This window comes from Haliaeetus albicilla, chromosome 11 (assembly GCF_947461875.1).
Source record: "Haliaeetus albicilla chromosome 11, bHalAlb1.1, whole genome shotgun sequence".
Classification (NCBI taxonomy): domain Eukaryota; kingdom Metazoa; phylum Chordata; class Aves; order Accipitriformes; family Accipitridae; genus Haliaeetus; species Haliaeetus albicilla.
The window spans coordinates 38,202,594-38,217,928 of NC_091493.1; positions in this window are offsets into that span (position 1 = coordinate 38,202,594).

Genomic DNA, 15,335 nt, shown 5'->3' on the forward strand with positions numbered 1-15,335 from the left:
ATCTGTACTGTAACAAAAATATTAAATAACATTTTTTATTTTAGTTCCAGAGGCAAATGTCCTGTTGAACAATGATACTGATAATGTCTTGAACAGACTGAGCACAACGCTTGTATGCTTTTTCTATATCAAGCTTTTTTCTGCACTAAGTAATATAATAAAAGTTATTGCCTCTTCTTACAAATTTTTCTTGTTTCATAGCTTTGGACCATATTGGCTACAATGCTATTAATGCATTTTCTGAGGACAGCAGCATAGAAAACCAACAAAGAGAAGTAGGGGAAAAATCTTTTGTTCAGCAGTCTGAATATCTCAATCCAAATGAGATAAGGCCAATTATATGCTGCTCACAAAACAGGCTGATTATTGGCACTTAGAGTGGCTGGCAGCAAAGGCTGACAGACTGCCCAGTTTGAGGGCCAAAACCCAACGTGATCTTCTGGAGGAGCATCTCTGAAAAGCAAAAGGACCAGGTAACTTATTTGCCCCCCCCTCTGGCACTGCAGTACTGCAAAACATGCTTTGGACTAACCACCAGTGAGGATGTACCTGATACCTGTGAAGATGACAGGATGGCTTACCGTGATATCTGGGAAGATGACAAGAGACCAGTTTTCACGCTCATGTTCAGGTGAACTTGGAAACCACTTCTCCTGTGACCTTGGTGGATTGCTTGGTACCTAATGGTTTATCTGATTTTGTGTTACATCCTTCCCTATTTATGGTTACAAACTCACAACCATTGAGATCTCTGCCTCTCTCAAATGTGGTTGAAATCACTCAATAATGCATAAATGTCATGAGAGGACTGAAACTACAATCCTACAGAGGGTTGTTTTTTTTTTGTGAAATTCAGCTCAAAATGACATGAAGCAAACAGTGAATTGCTATTACCCTGCATTTTACTTGTTTTTCACATGCTTAGCTGCAGCAGCAGTATGTGCTCTCTGCTTTCCTCAATTCCAGTATAGGCTTGTCTTCAAAACATTAAGGATTGGACAGCAGTATTTTCTGGTTCATTGAACAAATTTGAATGGTCATACCACAGCAATTTTTTTGTTTTTTCCTTTTTGGTACCTGTAATGGAAGAACGCAAGTTTAAATGTTACCAAATCAAGAAGAATGTTTACTGTTTGAAAACCAAATATTATGAAACTAATACTCCTTTTGTGATAATGAATGTTTTAACAGAACAGGTTGTTAACAGGTTTACATTATTTATCTTTGCTAAAATGGGCCATGTAAAAGCTTTACCCTGATCTTCAGCCAGGTATCTGATTGAGTACTTTGAGCCTCTTCCTGGAGCACCAGCCCAACAGCTCTCCGCAGCCAGCTTCTCTGGCAGTCGAGGAGTCTAATGAACAAAGCCAAACACTGGGTTAGGAGCGTGATTGAGCATTGCCTTTGCAAATTAAGACATCCAGGCCGTAGCAATTTGCTACTCAATATGCCTCCTTGCTAGAGGCATATTCTTCCAGAGTACTGGTTTCTGGTCTTGCCTCCTATAGTCCTTGATTTTGACCTCATGATGTCTGTCTATTCTGTCCTGGTCCGTGTCACTCCACTGGCTTCTGACCATTCTGTCTCCTGTAGTGCCGCTGCAGTTGTTCTTGGCTTTGCTATTTAGCGAGATCTCTTCTTCCCTCTGGAGTGTTGCACCCTTTTCTGATAAGGCTTCTTGATCATCTCTTCTGATTGCTGTCATTATAGGTAGGCCCTTAAGGATTTACAAGATATATTTTTTAACATAATACAGAAGGATTTAAGTAATTCTAATAAATAACAGAAACACTAGCTGCAGATGAGTGCTTTTAGTAAATTAGGGTATAAGCTGCTTTCAAAGATATCAATGAGAACTTTGGTATTAATTTAAATTGTACGTTGTTGTGCAAGCGCTTGTGGTAACGTGCTGTAGGAAAGCAGTAAATACCACATAACATATTCTGTATCTTTAATAAAGCCTTGTTAATATATAGGTACTCTTTGCAGCTTTGCTATTAAATCTTCCAGAGGAGGAGGATTTTCTGTGTGTAATTTATACAGAATTTGGATTTGTAGTATCAATGGCATTACAAAATTCTTTCTTCTCTGTTCCATTTTTCTTCCCCCATTTTGGCAGCGATAGTTTGCAATAGCAATGGGAATTTAAGGGTGTCACTTCTTTTTTCCCCAAGAATGTTGTTTAAATAGAGGGTTTCAGATTAAATTTGCTTTAGAATGAAGCAAATGAAGCATATGAAATATGAATGTGAAATATATCACATTTTAAAAAGCAAAATTATAGTTTGTTCTTGTTAGATGAGAACCAGCAGATGCTGTCAAGAACAGTTCTTCTGTCCATCCTATTTTCCAGCACACAATCTTTTGATGCCAAATCCCTCCAGCATTTGCGTATGTCCACCAGGACATGGAACTGCATCTTTGCAGCTGAAAGTGGAGGGGCTCTTTCTTAACCTTGAATTACATTTGTCCTGAAGGCTTTGCTAATCTTCCTTTTTAACATAAAAAAAGATGTATGCTAGTAACATATTTGTATTTGTGTGCCTGGTACAACTCCCAATTGCTCCCCTGCACTTTACACCAGGAGCTGTCATCTGTTTGAACTTATTATTTTTCCTAACGAAACCAGGCAAGGGTTATGCAGAGCCAACGCGGTGCAGAAGACCGATGGCCTCCAAAAGTAGACATCTTTCTGTTTCACCTACCCAGATAGCTTAACTTTATTCCCTGGGTGTCCTCAGTTGTCGGACTCCAGGGCCGCGAAGGTGTAGAGGAGGAGAAGCCCAGGCTGTCCCCTGGACCTGCGCTCACCATCCACAATACCGCGGTGCCGGCATTCCCCTGCAACCCAGGCAGGTGTTGCAAGTAGGAGGGCTGGGCGATAGCTAGGTGTTGGCCCATGTTAAATCCTCATTGAAGAGCTTTTCCAAGATAAACGTAGGACAGGGGATGGGGACGGGGGTCGTCTTGTGTATAATAAAAGCTGTGTGCATAAACCCGCTGGAGCTGATGGCAGGGGGAGGCAGTGCCAAGCAGGAGTAGAACCTGGAGGTGAAAACATCACCATGATTTATGGAGTCCTATTACTAAAAATGACACTTTAATAGTCTCTGCATGATTTTTTTTCTTTTCTGGTTGCTTTTTATACTGCTATGAATATGAAATCTTGGTGCCTGCTGTCTGTTGACAGCAAACAAATGTGGAAAAAAAAAACCCCCTGATTTGAAGACTCTGTTAGCTTCTCTGTTGGCCTACTGATAGCAACATTTAACCTTGGTTATACTGTAACTATATTACTGTTTATTGAGCAAACTGTAAAACTAAAATAGAAAATTTCCATCATATGAAAGAGACTGTAGCAGCACAGATGAGTCACACTTCTATTGTGTTTTAATTTCCACTTAAGTTTTTGTTGGCCGGGAAAATATTATTAGTTTTGCATTACTGCTCTTAAAAGTACTGTCAGTCAGTGACAGATTGGTTTAGAACAAAGTGTTTCAAGTCAGCAAATAAAAACAAATAAATCTAGTTTTAACTCACTGGTTGCCCAGTATTGAATGAGCATGTTATGGGTTTTGAGCTGAAATTGTGCATGTGTAAGCAATATACTTGCTTGTTGAGATTCTTCATTTTCACGTTTATGTGAAAGTGAAGTAAAAGTATGTAAGACACTTCTTGGGCTTTTTTGTGGTTTTCTAATTGTGGATTGAAATTGGAATTCACTTAAAATCACAATGTAATTTTTTTACATATTCAATAATATTGAAAATAATAACAAAAATATAATATTTTAAAATTCCTATCAGATTTTTTAAGAAAAGGAAGTGTGGCCTAATAGCTAGTGACTTGAGAGGATGGTTTGAGATTAGTATAATCCTACAAGATTCAAATCAAGAAAATATTCTCTTTTCATGTGGAGTCTTTAATGGTCAGAAGCTGTTTTATCATTCCAGCAGGCTCTGGGTACAATGCAGTGACTTTGCTCAGTTCAGTACTGGAAAGAAATGTAAACTGCTTGAGTATTATTTCTACCAGTGGGTTACAGTGAGTTCAAGACTTAATATAGTTTGTCATAAACTGAAGTTTAAGTAAATTTTATTTTTAAAAGGAGAAAAAGTAAATTAAATATACAATTCAGTATTTTATTAATTGTTCAGTATCCTGCCCATCCCAAATCAGTAGCATGAGCAATTTTAATGATTTTCACTAGTGAGATCTGGTATCCTTTTGTAGATAAGGATACATAAGATTAATTTATGTACCATTTAAACCAAAACAGTACCTCTGGAAAGACCTGACATTTCATCCATGTAGAGTAACAGGTGTTAGGTTCCCACTAGTACTGCAATTATCACACGTGCTGAGCAAACCTAGAACTGCTGGGATTTTGCTGAGTCTGATAAGCACGTTCGTTTTGGTGGTGGGAACTGGGAAGAGGAGATGGTGGTGAGGAAGGAGGCTGGGGGACGTTACTGCCAGAACCCTCTGTCCCCAGATCATCTCCAGGAAAGGACTGCAGGATGGACCAGCTTGGTATGAGGCACAGGCTGAATGCCCTTAACGTTCATAATTAGAAAAAAAAAAAAAAGACAGCTTAAACCAAATTTTTCTTGTATATTACCATATTTATCACCACCATTTGCTTAATAAAACCATTGGCTATCTCATTATCTGTATCATAGCTGCATTAGGACATTATCCACAAAACTGTCAGCCAGGCATCAGATCTGTTTGTTTACTCTTCATTTGAATGATGATATGAAAAGCAAACTAGTAGCTATATGTATCTTTTGAAAGTACTTTTTTTCCTGAGCTGTTTTAGAGAATGGCTTTAAGTGTTATTTAAACACCAAGACATCTTAAGAAGACAGATGATAGGAGGCCTAAATGGAATTTTATTCTAATTTATTAGTGGTTTTTTAATGTAATGGGATGTCTTCATCTGTTTTCTATTCTCTTTATGTTGTTTAGAAAAAGCAAGACCAGCATTCTCTTTTCAATTCATTAGAATAACATTCACACATACTGTAGACTTAACGCTTTCCAGAGCTGGAACAGCAGGAGGAGGAGGAAGAAATAGAGATAATTAATCGGGAAGAGAATAAAGGATATTTTGAACTCGGATTTGAAATGAGATGAAGAGTCAGCTAGACAGTATTAGTACAGTTTGTTCCAGATGACGGGAACTACAGACAAGAAGTTTGGGTAGGGGCCAAAATGTCTGATGGGGCAGCAACAAAAACTAGTGCTGTAGCAGTGCGGGGGATAGAGAAACACCAGGCTGTTTGTCAGAGAGTGCTTTTGCTTTATAAGCTGATGAAAAATATTCTCTGGAAAGTCTCTTGAAACAAGTTGGGAACTATGTTTGTAAAAATATCAGTGGTGGTGTTCTATTTTAATTTGAATGAGAAGGCTGAAATATTTTCATGGCCTGGAATATGAATTTCTGGGTTTTGGGGAGGTAAAGTGGAGCATACAGAAGGGATGTTCAGCAATGCAAGAGGAAGCTGTGCGATGTAATGGAAAATGAACAAGGTGAAGCCTTTACAGATAGTGGTAAATAGTGGTGGTGATAGATTTATAGGCAGCTGACAAGGGATCAAGTGGAAGGCAAACCTTTAGTCACCCAGCAGTCAGCAGGCTTTTGCACTTAATGAAAAGGAGCCATGATTTAACCCAAAGAATTTGAGAAGGAGTTATGTGGGCTATTCAGATTACCTACCTCAAATTTAGAAGATGTTTCCAACTGTAGAAGAGGTTACTGCAGAGAGGAGCAGACCTGCTGTGTCAGCAGAGTGTGGCTGAGCAGTTGTTTTGTGAATTCATGGCTTCAGTTTTCTTTACAACTTTTGGCAGCAGGCGTGAAACTTTCCGAGTGGTCATTGCTGCTCTGATGGATGATAGAATGAGAAGTCTCTTCATAATTAATTTTCTGTATTCTAAGATATTCCAACTGCCTCTTTAGGATTTGAGTGATGTGGCCATTTTTTATATTTGCCCGATAAAATATATTACGCCCCCCGAAGTGTTGTTATGTCGCAGGTGTCTGCCTTTCTCTACACTGAGGTTTATTCCTTTCTCTGTGGGTATGGATTTCTAATGCTTTAGATCACGCAGAATGGAAAACGCATACATAAAGTTAGTCTAGTTTATTTCTTAATATAAAAAGAAAAAAGTATTTTGTGGCTACTTTGTTGTAAGTACAAATTTTATTGATTTGTTTCATGTTCCAAAAGATTTCATTTATTAGTACTTGTTTATCCTTACTAACTTCTAAGGAACTTGTAACTTAATAACTTATTTAATGAAGCATGAGATGTGAAAATGTTGCACATTACAGATGTCTTCCGATAAGCGAATACTGCGCTCCTGCAAAACACAATGCTGCAGTACTGCAAATAAAAACTGAGTCAAAAGGATGAGAACTTGGCCTTCATGAAGGATTGACTTTGCATGCTGCGGTTGAACGTTTTTTTTTTTTTTCCATTACTGTTTGAACTGAGCTGAAGTTGACATGGCTGTTTTCCTCTGGTCACACAGTTACTGTCACTGGGAACTGGCAAGGATCAATGTGCTCTAAAATAAAAGTTTGTTTTGTTTTAATGTTAGGAGATTGTTTTCATGTGACACTGCCCTGGCTCAGTGCCTCTCAGCTGCTTTTGGTCACTGTCACTGTTGGGTTTCATTACAGAGCTGTCGTAACGCCCTGATCGTCAACTCGAGACCCAGAAATTCCCACGTCATTGCTTTGGCCACCATTTTGCATTGATTTTGCCTGAGGTGTTACAAAGTTCCAAGCCTAATCAGGTCAGTAGGAGTTTTGTTGCAGACATAAATGGAGTCAGTCTTCCTTCTTCGGCTTTTACCCTACAGTCATTATTCAAGCCAAAATATTAGGGAAGTCAATGTGAATTGGCATGGCTATACTCTGCCAAATCAAGTCCTTCTTGTTGTTGTATATGCAGATAATATTTAGTGTGAATGTCTGCTTCATTACAGATGCAGAACTAAATTTTTGGCCTTTGAATTTAATGGGAATTTTGCCATTGATATAAATCAAGCCAAATTTTCTTCCAGAAAATGTTGTTAATGTATCTGAGAGACATGTGTGATTAAAAGAATTATGGAAATGTAGCTTATTTTCTCAAGGTAGAGTAACCCTTTATGTGAGGTCAAACTTCATTATAGCTTTCAGATGCAAGCAAAAAAGTAAATGTTAGATAATGAGTGATCCCTTGATCTTGAATTTCTGTTTACCTCTGTAGAAGAAAGAAAATATAATTTTACATGTAGATTAAGCAAAACACCTGCTTTATTATTTTTTCTTCATTCTCAGTAACTATGTTGCTCCTTCTGCAAAAGTTTCACCTTTTATGTCATCTTAACTTCGAAAGTTTCCAGAAAGATAGCTTTGACTTTTTCCTTTGATAGTGCTAAAGTAAACTGCAGCACCAGAACCTTTCTGCAATATGTTAGGAAGGGCTCTATGGTCATGGTAATGAAATCTGGTATCTCTTATAATAATAAATACTTAGATTAAAAAAAAAAATTAGAGCCTCTGAAACAGGAGGCAAATGTATTATCTTTGCTTTTTGTAGGAGTGTAAAGGTAGTATTTTGGTTTACACATCAGAGTATAGTTGGATGGACTAAATGGTATTGTTTATTTTCAAGAACTACACATGTTTCCCTGAGCTTTGAATGAACTGTTGAGTATTGAAATTCACCTACTCATTATTTCTGCACTCTTGCTTTTCAGTTACTTTCAGTCATGGCCCTTACTGAATAAATCATTAAAAACAATCTTATACAAGTGGGGCAATATATCACAGTCTTGGCTCTAGCAAGGTATAAAGGAGGGGTTTTTGTCTGTTTCTTTCTCCTGTAGGTAAAATATATCTAATGCTAAGTACTGTGTTGTATATGCTTTCCGGCTTAATGAAGAGCAATGCATGTTTGATGAAGCGACAGTGAAGTGAGACAAATGTGATTCAACTTAAGTGGTGGTGGGGAAAAGCTTCTCAGAATAGTTAAAGCACTAAAATCATACTCATTGAAATCTGTGTGCAGATATGCTTTGATTTCTTAGGTTGGGAATCCAGTGACCAGATTATGGAATAATATGAGGTAAAAAAACCCAAACCACACACTCATCCTTCAACCCCTCTCCCCACCTTAATGTATGATTTCTGATCTCCAGAGCAGGAGCAATGGTGTTGCATCCAGCTTGCTTTGCTCTGTGCCTAGGGCCAAAATGCAAATTGTGCTCACAGAGGCTGCTGAAGAGAGAGTGCCCAAAATGGACTAAAATTGACTTATTTCTCCTGCACTTACTATTATTCAGTGGGTTTAAAGTGTAGAAAATTCTGAGACACTCATCATCTATAGAAAATGTTATTTCCTTGATTCAAATGACAAGATTTTTTCTAATTCTGATAAAACAGTTTATACTGTTTCTCTGTGCTCCAAAAATAAACAGAGGGAAGAAGGGATTTGAAAATCATTCATGAAATGTTTGAATTTTTAAGTTCCTTTGAGTAGGACCTAGTTACCTCGAGAGGTTGGCAGCAGAAATGTAACCATAAAACAGGGGTTGGATTATGTGATCCCCAGCTCTTTCTGAAGGCTGCTTTGGCCAAAGAACTTAGCTGGATGGAGAGCTCCGTTCATCTAGTATGAGGTTGCTCCTTTTCTGGTTTTTAGGATTTCTGAAGGTGGTAGTAAGTCTTAAAGGCTTGTGTTTGCTAATATACCATTCTCTATTGCACGCGTCTGGAAACTATGCAAATTGTAGTTGACAATGTGTAAAAGTATAATGGGAACAGGAAGCTTAGAGGACTTTCCTTCAAATTAAATGCTGCTTCATGGCTTTGCAATGAGAGACAACTTTTCTTCAGGGAAATGAAACCGTTTTATCAAAAGAGCAGGCACCTGCCACGATAGCTCAGGCCCTTCTAACAAGGGGAAATTTAGACACTGTAATAATTCAGACTGTGTGTTGAAAGGGAATGTGCCCTGAAAAATGGATGTCTTGCACGGAGAGGATGTAAAAACTTGCTCGAAGCATTTATACCACCTGGGTGGAGAACATTAAATCCGTTAGTTATGCTGTATGGATGCTGCTGAACCTAGTTACTTTCTATCTAAGCCCAGCGCTTTTGGTGGTTACCATGTTGTACAAAAGTGATAGAAGTTTTACAGCCGAGGGGTATAATTAACTAATAACATGTTAAGAATATATTTGTAAGGTATTTTTGTCATAAGAGAAGTAGTTGAGTTGACATTTAGCTTACATAGGCTTAAATGGAATGAGTGCAGAATAGTGTGAATCAGAGGGAGAATAAATAATGAGTGGTTTTTGTTAAATGCAACAGGACTTATGTTAGTCATTGGCTTAAAAAAAATACAGTATTCATACTGTTTTGGTACAGTGTAGTATAGCTCACAGAAAACACTACTGGCTTTCTCACAGTAGTTTCAAACAGGTAAGTATATCTTGCAATGTTTTGAAACATAACTGAAGAGCAATTTAAATTTTTTAAGGTTACTCCATTCGCAGCCTCTGTAAATGGCAACTTCTTAAGGAAACCTAGCAATATTTTTATGGAGTTCAGGTAATATTTATCATACTGACACCTTTAGAGTTTGCTTTTTTCCCTTTATGAAAGCAAATTTATGTAAAAATGGCATTTTTTAGAGTCAGCTGCAAGTGTTGATATCATTGGGCATCCCAGCTTCTCAGGGGTGTGGGGGTGTTTTCAGAGTTTGACTCTTTCACCTGCTTGCTTTTTGAGAAGTACTTTCTTGCCAGCCTGACTGTCAGACATCCTAATAATTTGCAAAATCAGAGGTTTTCCTCTTGTTAGCATTGGAAACGCATCTTTCACTCTTCTGCCATTTTTATGGGATCTTGTATTCCCTGAAGATGTATGATGACAACATTCCTTGTCTCTTCACCCTTCGCACAGATATTTTTCTCATTTATGTATTTTTCTCATTATATTGATGCTTACCAAGACTCACGTTTTGTTTTCAAAATTATCTTTCTTATATCCTGATTGTTGTTATTGGAAGCAGTTTAACCAGAAATGAAAATGCTGGTTGGGTTTTAAAATTGCTTACCTTAACTGAATATGTCTTGCCTAATTTAAAATTCCTGCATACAGATTTTTGGGTGTGTGTTTGTAAAGCAGTGCTTTGCAAGTATAGGGCACCATGTATTTCATCATCCAGGCTATAAATGCAGGAGGGTGACCATCTCTGCTTTTTGTTGTTGTCACGAAAATAGAGATTTTCCTTTTATACAGCCAAGAAACTCAGTATCTGAGGTTGAGCACTTATTGGTTAATTAAGCAGCTCTTTGTAGACCATATGTGCATGATGATTTACATCATTTTTTAACATTATATATTACACTACGAATAAGTTTCTTTTGTCCAGATTATGTATGTGTGTATATATATGTGCCTTTTTTTTTTTTTTAAATAGAAAAATAGAGGGGAACTTCTGAATTGTTATCCCAAATTTTTGGTCTTTTTTTGCTTCCTAGATTTGCTTGCTTTGTGACTTGAGCTGCATGTTGATATACAGTAGCTCAAAGCCTTCCTGCAAACATGTGGTATCTCAGATTTGTAGAAAAGAAATTCAGTAAGAGGAGCTCTGTGTGTATAGAAGGGTTTATAGTGAGAAGTAGAGACTGCATTAAAACTGAATGCATAGGCTTAGTATGCTAATATGACAACCATGCCAGATTTCCAAAGTAATCCAATGCAATAACTTTAGATATTATTTCTCCATCAAATAGTGAATTGAAAAGTTGACTCTGTTACTTAGATATAGATGCAAAATTTGTGCATAGTTTTTGTGTACTTGTGGTTCTCCAAGCACCTATTATAGGTACAAGTGCTAAATCAAACGATAACATAATTTATGATTGAATGTCCAAAATCCATTTTCTCATATGTGAAAGTATTTCTACAAACTATATTGTAAAAGTAATGTTTTGAAATATTTATTCATTTTTAGGAAAAAGAACCATCAATAAACCACATCCTCCAGTTACAGAAGTGACACACCACTATATGCAGTTCCTTTGGGCCCCAGAAAAAGCAGGAGATGGAAGAGGATCATAAGGATGATGGTTATAACATTCAGTTGAAGAAAGGAGATCCAATGCTTCATGCTTACGGAGTCATATATACGTAGGTGCAAAGTTAATGTGGTACTGTCTTCAAATTTGTAAAGCATTTTGAAGCTGAGAGTGATTGAAATGCTGAATATGTGCTGTAAATGTATCTTGCAAAAGTAAAATGTAAAATTAGAATTTTGCATTATATTATTAACATTTAAAGTAATTCATTAATACATATCTGAAATAATATCATTTTTACTGTAAATATTAGTATGGAACATTTTTCTACTCTGCTGCGTGTGGATTTTTTTCAGAAGGGGACATTGCAAGTCCTGAATAATTTCAGAGCTATTCCATACCTAGTAATCTGGCATGTCTTCCTTCTTCTGATCTATCATGGTGTGATTTCTTACGTAGAGAGAGTCAGTCCATGGGGGGATAACATGCACAACTTCTATTGACTTCAGTGGGGATGTTGGGTTTTTTCACCTTGCTTGTGTGTTAGGTATCTCCCAAATAAGCTCTTGACAATTCTGGAGTCACCTGTAACAAAACAATACTTTCCATATGCTTAGATAACATATTCACTTTTTAGGTAGTCACAAATGAGTACTGAGTCTTTCTTTTTCCCTTTCCTCTGAACTAAATAGAAAGAGCTGGTGGTAGTAAAATTCGTGTTAGCTGGTTTGGTTATAAAGGCTGCATGCTGTTGTCCATTTCCTACAGATGACTGTTTTCTAGTGACACATAATGTCCTTCGAAAATTTACGTAGGAGAGTTTGTCACTAGGTGGCAGAATTAGACTGTATTAGTACTAACATTTTTTATGATTTGTCCAGTTGGCTTCTTTCTATTCCATAAATACCTCTTTGACTATACCCAGCATTCAAAAATATCTAAATGTTACAATAAATTCTAATAAATGAAGCTCTTTTGAAGGAGGTTTTTTTTTAAAATAGCAGGTATAATATGCTGGACTTCAGAATTGTTGTAAATATTTGTTTAATACTTCGCTTTGGATTTGTGATAAAAACTGCTTTTCTGAAATCTTCACTCCCACATTTTAGAAGTATGTTAGTATTCAAATTTGTAGAAGATCTGTAAATGAAAACATGTTGCCCTTTGGTGCTTGCCAGAGGTGTATAATATTCAGATACTGCTTTAACTACACGTGCAGCTGAGGTACTTATATGTGCAGATGTCTCTTCTTGTCTCTAAATGCCATTTTTCATATGAGAACAGCTAATTCACAGGCACAGTTAGGGTTACTTACAAAGTAGGATTTTCCTGTGGGCGACAATTTTAAATCTCTTTAGTTGGGGACACAAGCAAAACTGAAAAAGCTGTGCTGTAATTGGAAAAACAGTCATTATAGCACTTGTATCCTCGTCTTAATTTATGACTTAGGTTATATTGAAAAAAATCATTTTGTTTCAATATAGATTATATCTTGGTGCCTAGATTTGACACATGCATCAGTATGGGAGCAGTGATGCAGAACTTGAGGACATTTTATTTTGAGGGATAATACATATGTTTTGAAAACATTGTAGAAACATCTCTGATTACTTGCTGTGTGCTGAAATGTTTGGAAAGTGTTTGGAATATTTGAAGGAACATATGAGACTTTCTTTTCTTTTTAGAGGATGTGCTACACAGCATGTCGTAGGTGGCTGTGAGCCAAGAATGTCCTACAGATATTGATTAAAGGTCACTAGTCCTAAAGGAGCTTTTGCTTATAGTCCAGTTATCTCTGTGTTCCCTACTAGAAAGTAGTACAGATTTTAAATTATAATGAAGTGACTAATTCAAGGACTCCTTAGACAGATTTACCAAAAAAAAAAAAAAAAAAAAAGGAATGCTTAAAAAAATGTGTTTTCTGAGCAGACATTAGGAAAATCATATAATTTTACTTTAACACTCAGATTAACTAATATAGACTAAAGTTATTCTGTAGATTAAATTGTAGTTATAATAGTCTCTAGAGTGTTCTCTAACATAATTTTAAAAATGAAGAATAAAAGGTTACTTGATTTCCTTCCTCCTTTTAAAAAAAAATAAATTAAAAAATTGAAAATCTTTTTTCCTTAGCCAAGTAACAGTCATTCACGGTAAGCCAGAGGAAAAGCAGTTGCGTAATTTTTACATAGCCTATCTCATGTCCGCTGGATTTAGGAAAAATGTGATTGTGATACCAGAAATGATTCTATCAATGAAAGTGTAGACATGCATGCTCTTTCCTGTGACTTACTTAACATTTTTTATTGAGAATATAAGTGACATTTCAGGTGTCTGAGACCTTGGTCAGTGAATACCTTGCCTTGAACATGTTGTGCCTCTAAAGTTGTTAAAAATTGCTGTTGGAGGTGTCCAGGGGGATGAGACCAACTACATAAAGGGTGTTCTTAAGCACACAGAGTCAAGACTACCTTCTGTAACTGGCAGATGTTCAGCTATCATGAGAATAATATAAAAATCATTAACGATAAAAATAGTAAATACTTTTTTTCTAATAAACATTCTCAGGCTTAAATAATGTCTACTTGGAATCAGGCAACTCATTTGCAAGTTTTTCAGAAGTTCTATTTTTGCATATTTTTAGATAACACCTGAAATTACTTCAGGAATTAGTTTTTTACCATGAGCCTTTTTCATTAAGTCTCCAAGTTGGCATTGCAGAAGTTTTTTTCCACAGTGAAGGAGAGCACCCCTAAAATGTGAACATGTGTTTTTATGGATGCTTTTGATGTTTAAAACTGGTAGTGTTTAAGAATTGTTATATAGAATATTTGAGAGACTTATCTGCTTAAGTTTACTGCATCTTCATTTGTTTGGAAGCACTTCTTCCAAAGCTGAGACATTTCTTCATGCATTTATAACAAAGCTTCAGCTTTTTAAGTAATCAGAACTTCCTTAAAATAGTTTTTTTAGTTGAAAAGTGTTATTGTGCAAGTTGCCCAGATCATTAGAGGCAGCATCTCATATCTGGCATAACATCTGCAACAGGATTTTTTTTTTTCAAATTCTTGCTCATGGCTGAACTGGAATAACTGTGGAGAATCCACTACAGTAGTACATAAATTGTTCCAGAGATTAATTACCGCTGTTAAAAAGGTACACCTTGTTTCTGGTGTATACTTCCTTAGTTTCAGGCTCCAGTCGATGCATCTTAGTCTGCCTTTGCCTACTACGTTGAAGAGCTGAGATGTCATCATGGGTTTTAGATACTTTCTAACTGCATTCAAGCTTTTACATTACATAACCGCACAAAGCAGAAATCTCTTTAAGTAATTTTGCTGCAGGTTGGTTGCGTTGCAGATTAGACAGTGCTGGTTCAAGCAGCCCTCAGCTTGATCTAACATCCAGAAAGTCTTAATACTAACATGTCAGTTCATACTATCTAATACACATATATATAACATACATATGTGTGTTTGTGTGTGTATCTGCGTACATATACAGGTGGACTAAATAGAAAAGGACGTATAGTTTAAGCCTGAAATAACTTGTTGCACCAGCTGGTTTTTGTTACAGTTTATTTGTTTAATATTCAAAGTATTTTAACTCTGATTTTTCAAATAGTGTCTGCATATTACACACAACAAAACAAAATAGATTTTTAATTTGTATTCGGCTGGAAAGATGTTCAATAAATCAGAAAATAAACTGCTCTATTTGAAAGAAGTTTTCTCTCCCCCTTTGGTAAAGTACAAGAGAATTCTGCTTAAATGAAGCGTGCAATTTTAATCAATTGTACCCTAAGAAAAGATGACAAGCAGCTGCTGCTTGTTAATTGGTGAACGTCGTCACCAATGGACTTGTCATTTATTCACTGCTTTTGGTAAATTCTGTACATAAAGGTGTTATCACCATGCGATATGACTGCCTGCACGTTTGCAACTGAGCAGCTCAGATAACACATGAAGAACTTATTTCAAAAGACAAATATGTGACCTTCACCCTCACAGATTCATTGCTTTCGTCTAATAATCACAATTTCTGTGAAAGGTCAGATCTCTTGTGTGAAACCAAGGGATAAAATGTATTTAATCTCCCTAGCTAAAAGATTAATTTCTTGTTAAAAATTATACCAGACTGTGAAGATTTCCTCACTCTGAAAAAGGGTTCTTATGGAGAACCACAGACTGTTGTGGGCTGGAAGGGACCCACAGAGGTCACCCAGTCCAGCCTTCTGCTCAGATCAG